This window comes from Manis javanica, chromosome 2, assembly GCF_040802235.1.
Source record: "Manis javanica isolate MJ-LG chromosome 2, MJ_LKY, whole genome shotgun sequence".
Taxonomy (NCBI): Eukaryota; Metazoa; Chordata; class Mammalia; order Pholidota; family Manidae; genus Manis; species Manis javanica.
Window position 1 is genome coordinate 162,408,787 of NC_133157.1, and position 11,264 is coordinate 162,420,050.

An 11,264-nucleotide genomic window follows, 5' to 3' on the forward strand; every position below is an offset into this window, starting at 1 on the left:
CAACACTATCAGTTTTGCAAACATACCAGACTTCAGATTTGGAGTTTAAGTTAATTTATAGCATAAAAAATTACATTGTTTAGGTTTATTTAAAACAGTTACCTGAGGTTCAACCCTGGCATCATAATTTTCAGAAGCTGAAGGAACAGTAATTTAGCCAAATAATCTGGTCCTCTTTCACTAATTTGTTGGGATGAAAGGCTAAATTGTATCAATCGAGATTTTTAAAAGGCAAGTGAATTCTTTAGAACTCTGCTATCATGCTTAGCAATTAGATATTCTCTTTCCTCTTATCCTCCAGTCCCTATATCACGTTTCACAAAATAATCAGAGTGTAAAATAATACCAGCAAACACCTTTGCCCTAGACCATTAAACTGTGAAAACTAGTTTTTCAATCATTACTAAAAAATATTTTATAATTAAAACCATAATGGTCAATTGCATGTATAACTACGCAGATAAAGGAGAAAAGTAGAGAGCCTTTACAAGACTGTGTCTGATAAGCTCAATTTTAAAATGAAACATGTACAGAAGACAAGTAGAAATCAAGGATAAATATTTAAAAGCACATGGTTTGAATTAAAATAACAATACAAATGTTAAATCTCAACGTGACTGAGCTCATAACTTACGCTAAAAGAAAGATTTTTTAAAGCTGTATGAGAACAGCTTGGTTAGGAACCATGTAATGAAAAACACAAACAAATAGCCCCTTCTGAAGATTTCTGCTTTCATTAATCCCCAAAGTATCAAATTCCTACAATTTACTCTGCACTGACTGATCACTATAGATATGCTTATAAGCAAAAATGCCCTCACATTAGAATCTAGAGAACAAGACAGCTATTAATTAAATAATCACACAAATAATATGATTACAATCCATGAATGTTGTAGAACTGCATAGTTACAAAGAAAATGTTTGTAGTACCATGGGAGTATTTAAAAGTGGGATTTGACCTAGTGGAGGACAGAAAAGATGACTTTCCTAAGAAATTGACATTAAAGCTTAGATCTTAAGGATGAGTAGGATTCACTAGGGATGGAAGAATTCCTTGCAGAGAATGGAGTGTGCAAATGCCTTACTGCAGAAACATTCTAGAAATAACAGCAACAAAAAGCCAAAGGTCAGTGGGTCTTGAGGGCAAAGAACAAGAGATGTACAGTCTGAGGTTAGAGAAGTAAGTGGAAGGCAAAGCAGGCTGGACAGGATCTCTTTAAGGTTAAAATGCACTGCTAGAGTTTAAAGAGATGCCCAAATTGAATAATACAATGACATGACACATATTAACATTCTCAAAAGACACTCAGGTATTCAGAGTTTGAGCAGAGAAGCAAAAAGTACTGAATACATTCTATAATATCAATCTTAGAGTTTTATTACAATGAAAGTTATTTTACAATAAAGTACTTTACTATTCTTCAGATCTAAAAACAGTTTTAGTCTTACATCATGAACATGTCTAAAGCAATGGATTGCAGATGATTGTACAAGAGGGGGAGAGGGGATGACTTGTACTGAGCACCAGCTATGTGTTAGAAACAGAGCTTTACATTTCATGTTATTTGATGCTCACAACCAACTTACGAGAAGATTATTTTCCCAAACTTACATTTTAGAATGCAAATTCTAAAAGGTTAAGCAACACAGACTAGGAGCTTGAGGTTAAACAGTGTAATTTAAGACTCCATCTAATTCCAAAGACAATATTCTTCCTACTAGATCACCTCTGCTAGAAATTTCCGTGGAGACTGAATAACTTAAGTAATTCCTCCTACACCAGTTTGAGAAGTACTCTTGTGAAAAATGTTATAATCCTTGAATGTGTCACAAATTTGTTAGTTGTTGGAAGATCTGCAGAAGAGAAATAGAGATTTGGTTTTCTTTAGAAGTGGCTAATAACATAAAAGAAAAAAAAAGAATATTGGTACAGGAAATGCCAGAAACAAATAAGGTTTGCATTGCATAGATTTTTGAACTAGTAGACTAATTTTTCAAGACAATCAATTAAATCACTTCTTTCCAGACCCCCAATTCATTGCATAAATGATAACTTCCATTCAAGTGGCCATCCTGGCTTTCTCACCACTTGCCCACATGTCCCCAAATGAGTCCAGCTAATCAATATACCACTACACACAAAGAACTTTAAGTCAGACTTTCCTTATTCAGGCCACAGGATGACAATAAGGGATACCTGTGTTAATCCTGTTCTGCTGTGTATATGAACAAAAAGGATCATCAAACTTATGGGAAGATAAGCAAACATCAAATCAACTGACACCAGAAAAAGCATGCATTTCAGAGAAAAGAAATGTACTCCTAAAAATATTATCATTAATATCCTCAAGTGGAATTTAGAAGATACCCATATAACAAGATACCCATATACTGATAAAATAAGAACAGGATAGTGAAGAAAGAAACAGAGAAAAAAAGCATCAAATCTGGGAAGAGATTAGAAAACCTAAGAAATAGCTATTGGACTCTGAGAAGTGAAAAAGAAGATATGCTTCAAAGTTGTGATATGGACTAAAAGTAGGAACTTTAAAAGATGTATAGAAGTGGAAAACAGTTTGTTGTTAAAATGGTATAGCTGTCCACATGCGTTATAATATTCGATACTATTGACAATCACATAAAATTAGATATAAACTTGATATAATATTGAATTCCTAGTGAGGAATTTTGGGTTTCCATACCAGCTTTGCCTCTTTCTAGCTGGATGATTACATGTCTCTTAGCCCTAGTTTGCTCTTACATAATACAAAAATTATAACTTTCTTACAGCATTGATGTGAGAATTCCATATGGATGCATAAATATGTGTCTCTCAGGGGTTACATGGATTTTTTTCCAAATACTAATGAACTAGATTCAATCATTTTAAATAAAATTTATTGAGGTATAATTTACATATAATAAAATGTATGCATTCATTATCTAGTTTGATGAGTTGCATTAGTTTCCTAGGCCTGCTGTAATGAAGTACCATAAACTGAGTGGCTTAAAAATGAAATTGATTTGCTCATGATTTTGGAGGCTACATGTCTGAGATAGAGGTGCTGGCAGGGCCATGCTCCCTCTGATGACAGTAGGGAATGTTCCATGCCTCTCTCCTATCTTATGTGTTTTGCTGACATTTTTTTGTACATGCCTTGGCTTGTGGCATAAATCCAATATTCACATGACATTCTCATGGGTGTGTTTATTCCAAATTTCCCTTTTTGTAAGGACATAAGTGATATTTAATTAGGGGCTCATCTTACCCCAGTATGACCTTATTTACTGTTTACATCAACTGTGACACTATTTCCAAATAAGGTGGCATTCTTAGGTACTCAGGATTAAGATTGAAACATGAATTTTGGAGGACACAATTTAACCCATGAGTATTCACAAATTTATACATTTGTATATTCTTACATCATAATTAAGATACAAAAACATTTTTATAGGCCCCAAAAGTTGTGTCACTTATTTCCAGCCAGTCCCCCAAATGCTTCCAGGTTCAGGCAATCATTGTACTTTTTGTTACTATTAGACTTATTTTTTCTAGGGTTTCATATAAATATATATGTACTGTTTTGTGTCTTGTTTCCTTTGCTCAACAGAATGTCTTTAAGATTTATTCACATAATTACATCTCTGAGTAATTTTTCCTTCTCATCATTGAATAGTACACCATTGTATATAAATCCACCGGTATACCTATCCATTCACCTATTGACAGATACTAAATTGTTCCATGTTTTAACTAATATGAATAAAGCTGTTATGAATATTCATGGACAAGGCTTTGTCTATACGTATATTTTCATTTCTTTCAGGTAAATTAGTAGAAGAATTATTGCTGGGTTATATGGAAAATACATGTTTAACTTTAATAGACTTTTATCCAACTTTTTGTCAGAGTGCTGTGCCCTTTACATTCCAACAAGTAATGATTGAGAGCTTTTAGTTGCTCCACTTGTTGGGCAAACTTGGTATTTTTAACCTTTGTAGTTTTAGCTATTTAACATGTATGTAATAAGGTCTCATGGTGGTTTTTCTTTTTGGCATTTATCTGCTGAATAATACTGTTGAGCATCTTTTCATGTGCCATTTGTATATCTACTCTGTGAAGTATCTATTCAAATTTTTGCCTATTTTTAAAATAGACTGGTTATGTTTTCATTATAGAATTATGAAATTTTCTACATATCCTGGATACAAGGCCTCTGTCATATATATATGTATATGAACATACACACATATGTATGTATATATACCTCAAGATATATATATACCTTGAAATAGAAATGTATATTTTAAGTGGCATATATAAATAGGTATTTGGGTTTTTTAAATTGGTGTCTTTTGAAGAACAGAAGCTTTAAATTTGATGTAGTCCAACTTACCAGTTCTTTTTGTTTTGTTTTGTGGTATATATTTTTTGTGTCCTATCTAAGAAATTTTGGCTATATCAGTTACGGTTTCTGCTAAGAGTTTTATAGTTTAAGTTTATGATCCATTTCAGTTAATTTTTGTGCATTATGGTAAGGTTAGGATGGAGTTCTTTTTCTTTTCCATAGGGGAATTCAATTTTCCAAGTATCATTTATTGAAAAAATTTTGTTCAGGAGGCTAGTTTGATATTAATATTACCACTCCAGGATTCTTATTATAGTTCTTGAATTATAGATTTCAATCCATCTTTTTATTGTTTTTAAATTCACTTAAGTTTATTATTACAGGCATTCCTTAAAAGTTTTTATTTTGCTTTCATTTTTGGAAGCATTTTCAATGGATATAGAATTCTATGTTGACAGTGGTTTGTCTTTGGCATTTTAAAGATGTCTTTTCATTGACTTCCAGCATATGTGTTATCTGAAGAGACCTCTGCGATCATTTGGTTTGTATTCCTCTTAACATATGTCTTCTCTTTCATCTTTGGCAGCTTTTAAGATTTTCTCTTTTAGAAGTAGTTAAGCTCATACTAAAGTCTGGTGTATCTGGGGTCTTTACTCAGAATTCCCAGTAATAAACAAAGAATGTCCATTCCTACTGATGAGAGTAATTCTGGGTGAGCTCTGGAAATGGTTCAATTTATTCTTCTCTGATTGCTTTTTTTCAGTCTCTTGGACTTTTACTTTATGTATGAATAGACTGGTATTAGGCAAAAAGTCCAAGTGACTCCATGAAAATTTCTGAAGTTGGGCAGGCGTAGCCCAGCAGGCCATCTTCCTGGGGCCACTGGTTCCTCCATTGCATTCCTGATGCAGCACGGGAAAGGTTGTGAGTCAGAGCCCTTGAGGCCCTGTGCAGGTAAGACACATAGGGCCTCTGTAGGAGTCAGATCTCCCAGGTATCTCTAGCAGGCGTACTTCCCAGCACTGCTCAGGATGGCAAGACTAACAATTTTCCGTGAAATCTGAAGAAGTTTCAGGGGAATAGGTATCTCTGTTTTGGAGCCGGTTGGAAATTGGCAGGGTGGTGTGTCCCCCTTTAGCTCCAGCCTGTTGCCCCACTTATCCCTGCAAGGCCCAGTCCAGGCCTACCCCCGGGCACTTGGATGCTGAGTCCGGGAGAACACGCACACTCAGTGACTTCCCGCGCGCAGTCCTCAGCTCAGACCCTCCTGGCTTGCAGAATACGGGCTGCCCTTTTTCACCAGGAAATCTTCCTGAAGATGGCGGTTCCCTGCAACCTCCCATTGATTGTAAAGGCGGCGCTGTCATACCCCATACAGTCCTGCTCAACTTACAGGATCTGTAGCACGTCTGGCAAACCTGACTTCAGATGCCTCCCATCTCATCTCTCAGTGGTCAGCTCCAGAAAGGCTTCCGAGATCCCAGGAAATTTGGCTCCGAGATCTCACCAGATTTCCCTTCAGCTGTAACTTCTCTGGAGAGGAATGGTCCTTGGCAACCCGGAGTATTTCCGGAAAAGTCCCTGCCTGTGCCCCATACCCAGAAACCCATCCCAGGGAGCCCAGAAGCCAAGTCAGCATGATGGAGGCATGCACTGTTCCTCTCCCTTCCCAGCCCTCAGGTGTGCAGGAACTCGAGGCCTGTGTTGACAGGGGCCAACAGGGCCCAGCAGGCCATCTTCCTGGGGCCAGGAATTCCCACTAGTGCACTCCTGCGCAGCGGAGCAGACACCTTGTGCTGGAAAGACACACAGGGCCTGCGTGGGAGTCAGCACTAGGAAGGCTCTCTGATCAGCGAATTCTGCTTGGCTCTGGGGAGTGAGACTGAGAAGTTCCCGTGACATCGGCTTCAGGAGAACAGGAATCTGTTTTGAGGCGGCTGGGCCTCAGCAGCGTGCTGTGTTCCCCAGAAGTCCCAGCCTGTGCCTGATCTGTCCCTCCACTGTCCTGGGCAGTGGCTGGGCAGCAGGGGGGAACTTGCAATAATACAAACAAGCCAAAACTGTATTTGAACCCAGCTGAAAAGGTGAGTGTTCATTTATAGCTGTTAAATACAAATAGCCTTTATTTTGAGTTAAAGGATTCCACCAGAAGTCTTTACTTGACTTTAATTATCATACATCAGAAGAAGAAAAGATTGGAGACTTGTTACTGCTTAATAAGATTTTTGCTCCTACTTGGCTTATGGTTCTGGCACTGCTGAGACGTTCAATGGAAGGAAATAATTACAATAATATTATATGGAACAGATGTGCTGGAAAATGTTCCATAACTTTGATATGGTTTTAATGACAAAAAAAAAATGCTCCTTTAGGAACTATAGTACAATCTCTGCCTATGTTGTATGTGTTTATGTATGTGTATAAATTTACAGTATTCACAGATTGGTGGTGTGTTAGATAAATGTCTTAGTGTTCATCTAACTACTATTCATTTTCTCAGTTTGCAGATGGTAAAAAACTGAATATGCACTGACTTGGCCAAAGTCACATAAAGCTGTGCCTAATTTTAAATAAGTTCTTCAGGTTTCCAATTATATTTTCTGTATTTCCCTGACATAAAGCCAGGAATAAGAACACAAACCAAATGTTAGTGTCCTGATACCTGAATACTTTGAATACATCCTCACAAACTTCAGAAAGTATTAAAAGTCAGTAATTATGTCACAAGTACTACATGGAAGGGTGAGCACCACACTAACAAGAAATAAACATAATTAGATAGTTGTGTCGATTTAAAATATTGCATCAGAACTTACATCTTAAAAAGTAAAAACCATCTTTTACATCATACTTTCTCTAAGACATTAAAAAATTACCAGACAACTGGTATTTCTGTATGAAATACTCAGAAGTCTCTCAAATGCTTTTTAGTACCAATAATAGCTGTTTTCATAACTGCGCTTATTTATGCCAGGCATTGCCCTAAGCAGTTTATACATAAACTCACACAATGCACTCTCTAATCCAGTGAGGAGAATACTGTTATTATCACGTTCGTTTTATGGATGATAAGAGTTGTTCAGTAATTTCTTCAAGATCATCCAGAAAAATAAATAAATATAGCCAGGATTTCAGCCCTTCAAATATAAATATGTCTCTGGTTTCTGTGCTTTTATTATTTCCTCTCCCAATTCCATACTAATCTTTGTATGCATATATACTTTTCAGAATAGGTACAAAATGTGAAGATTTTTGTCATAGTTGGATGCGCTGAAGAAGTCATCTTCTGCAGAGGAAGCTTCCAGTAATCCCAAGACAAGCTCCCACTATGCTGCTCCGGGACATCACCAAGGCAGGTAAGTATTCTGTGTGATCCTCTGACCCCTTGGGTATATTCACTTGTCTTTCTCCCTGACACCTTAGCTTCTAATCAGTCTCATATTGTAAGGGACATCCCCCGCATGGAAAGCTGCAGAGCCTTGCCCAACAGAGTGTGTGTGTGCGCCCGCCACCATGTAGTTATGCATTTTTCCTTGATAAGCTATGGAATTCCTTTAGCCTCTATACTTGATACATATTTCCCATTTGCTCATCTGATTTTTATTCCTTTATTCCTCCTTTCTTCTTTTGGATGAATCAGGTACAATGTAAGTACTCCATTATTCCTTTCTCCATTTGCTTTTTAGCTCTGTAGTCTTTTGTTTTTCTTACAGGGGTAATTTCTAGAGACTGTAATATAAATTTTTAAAAATATATTGCTGTTGATTTTAGCACATTTGTCACTTCTCAATGCAAGCACCTTCCACAGTTTAACAGCATTCACTCCATGCCCACCTTTTGTGCTTGTTACCATAAATTATACTTATACATTTGTGATCCCCCCTCACAAGACATTTTTGTTCACTGACATAGTCAATATTCATTTGTATTTACCTTTCCCAATGTTTGCCTTTTTAACTAAAGTTCTGTGTTTCCCTATCGTGTCATATTTACTTAATATGAGGAACTATCTTAGTGAGTCTTACTAATTATGTATTTGCTTTTATTTGTCTAACATCTTTTTTAACCATTTTTGAGGGATATTTTTACTAGAGAGGGAATTTTAGGTGAACTGTCCCTTTCTTTTTGATCACTTTAAAGATATGTCACTGTCCTCTGCCTTCCATAGTGATGATAACCATTAGGCTGTAAGTTTTCTTTTTGCTGCTTTGAAAGCAAAGTGTGATCTTCTTTGGCTGCTCTTAAAATTTTCTCTTTCTCTTTCTCTTTGTTTTTTGACAATTTGACTGATAATTGACTGGTAACTGAAATATCTCAATCACTGGTAGATTTGTCTTTTTCTTTAATTTTTGGCCATTTGTTTCTTTTCTGTTCTTATGCCTCATGTATTTGGATTGGATCAAAGTTGTAGAGATTCTAAATGATGTTACCTTTCTTCAGGTGGCTGAATTTTATTTTGGAAAACAGCCAGAGTATGAGTGGGTTACCTTGGTCCTACTAAGGCTTGGTTTTAGTTTTTGTTATGGCTAGTTGTTTTATTTTTGTCTTTATACCCCAGGTGTGACCCTTACTATTAGAACATAGCCTTTTTGGGGTCCCAGCTTCAAGCTTTGGTTACTTAGTAAAGTCACCCCACCTTGGCAGGATTTAAGTTAAACTTTTCTCCCAATACCGTGTGGCTACAGTCAACTCTACTGTAGCATTTTAATCTTCCAAATGCTATTTATACTAAGATTAAAACAATTTTTTGAGTCTTACCTTATGAGTATGCAGTTTAGAAGTCAGCCAGTGATTTCTGGGACATTTATATACTAATTTTTGAACGCTGTCTCTGCGGCGCCTCCTCCTTTGGTGTTTCTTCTTTAAAACCCAGCCAGTATGGCAGCTCCACAATCTGCTCTCAGTCCTCTCAGTCCAGTAGGGCTTGTACTTTCTGCTTATGCTCTATTTCCCTTGTCTGATATTTGGAAAATGAATTGAGTGAAAAGAATAGAAAGAATGTGAATCTTACATTACACACTTCCCTTCTTCCAAAGATTTTATCCCCTTAAGCCCTGTCTGTATTGGATGCTCTCCAAAACCTTCAGATCCATGTTTTATAAATTTTCCCAGCTTTTATAGTTGTTTTGTGCTGGATGGTTAGTCCAAAAACAAGCTATTTCTACTATGTCTGAAACCAGAAGGCTATAAATGTTTATTTTTATATATTGTATTTTATTCAGAAAACCCCTGACAATAACAAAAAATCCAGAAGGTAAAAGATATATGTTGAAAAGTAAATTTCTTTTACCCCCAGTTTCCCTTCATAGATTGAACTAAGCTTTGTATACATTTACAATCACAAATATATATGTCTTTATATGTACTTATGAATTTGTACATACATGCATGTGGACTCTTAACCTTTGTGCTACTCTATAAAATTAAGAAATTAACACTTCCTTGTTAATTTAAAACACTTTTACCAGTCATTTTTCATTTTTAAACTTTGTATTTCTGTGTTCTTAAATTCATCAAATCTTTCCTTTAATGATTACTGAATTTTGTGTCATCATGCTTGACGAGCCATTCTTACTCCAAGCACACGTTTAAAAAAAACTTCAACGTTTTCTTCAAGCACTTTAAGGTTTTCATTTATTATGTTTAAATGTTGGATCAGTCTAAAATTTATTTTGGTATAGGAACTGAGGAAGGAGAAATACAACTATATTTTTCCAAATGGCTATCCATTTTTCCTAACACTGTTTTTTGAATAATTTATCTTTCCTGCATGAATTTGAAAACACTGCCTTATTTGAACTTAATTTCTATAAATACATTATAATTATTGGCTCTGTCTTCTGATCTATTGATCTATCAGTCAGTACTAACATGTCATTAATTTGCTCTGTTATGTATTTTAACTTTGATGTGGCTTACTATTCATGTTTTAAAAGAATTTTCTCAGCTAGTTTCACATGTTTATATTTTCATAGGAAGTGTAAAATGTCTTTTTTTTTGTCTGTTAAATAGTCCAGTTTGAGAAATATAGGTATAATATTGGATATGCTGTGCTTCTGCTTTTGGTTATAGTTACAGTTCCTGCTACTATATACATTTTAATTAACTGGGTCAGTGAATCATATTCCTAGAGCCTATGACCTAAAGTCATATGTCATATCTACCCTTTGGTATAGTGGCATGTCTCTCTACCCATACATATCCTCAGTGCATGGCAGAGTCCCTTGGAGAAAGGTTATCCTTTTCTCTTTCTCTCTTCTGTTCCAAAACTAACCCTAATCCACTGAAGTAGAACTTAGATGACATAAATGTGTAAAACATATCCCAAGTTGATGTAAATAGGCAACAACTTGTAGTGAACACCAAAAAGAATTACATAACAAAATATGTGTCTCAGCATTAAGCTGTGCAGTGAACTCAGGTAATGTCTTCACTTAGTTTGCTAGCTCTTATTCTATCTGCTACAAATATTTCACTGCATTGTTGTAAATGGCAATTTTTATACAATGCAGGATATACACAAATTCTAAAACTATGCAACTTACATATCTTTTAAATTTATTCCAACTATATTTTATGAAAGCAATAAATACTATAAAATTCATTTAATAGTAACACAGGTTTCTTTTACATCTTTTAATAGATGAAAATTTTATTTAATTTTTGTTTTTCTGATGAAAATGTCACCTAATCCTTAAAATTCCAAGTCTTAGAATTTACAGACTTTTCATATATAGAATTTGATTTAAGTTTGACAAAAACTCCATGAAGTAGATTTTTGCATTCCCATTTACAACTGGGAAAACAAAATAAAGCGATTAAATGACTTTAGACTCAAATTTTATTTTGCTTTTGGTGCACTGAAAATGATTTGAAAATAAAATTAGATACTTTTGTTTAAATATGAGT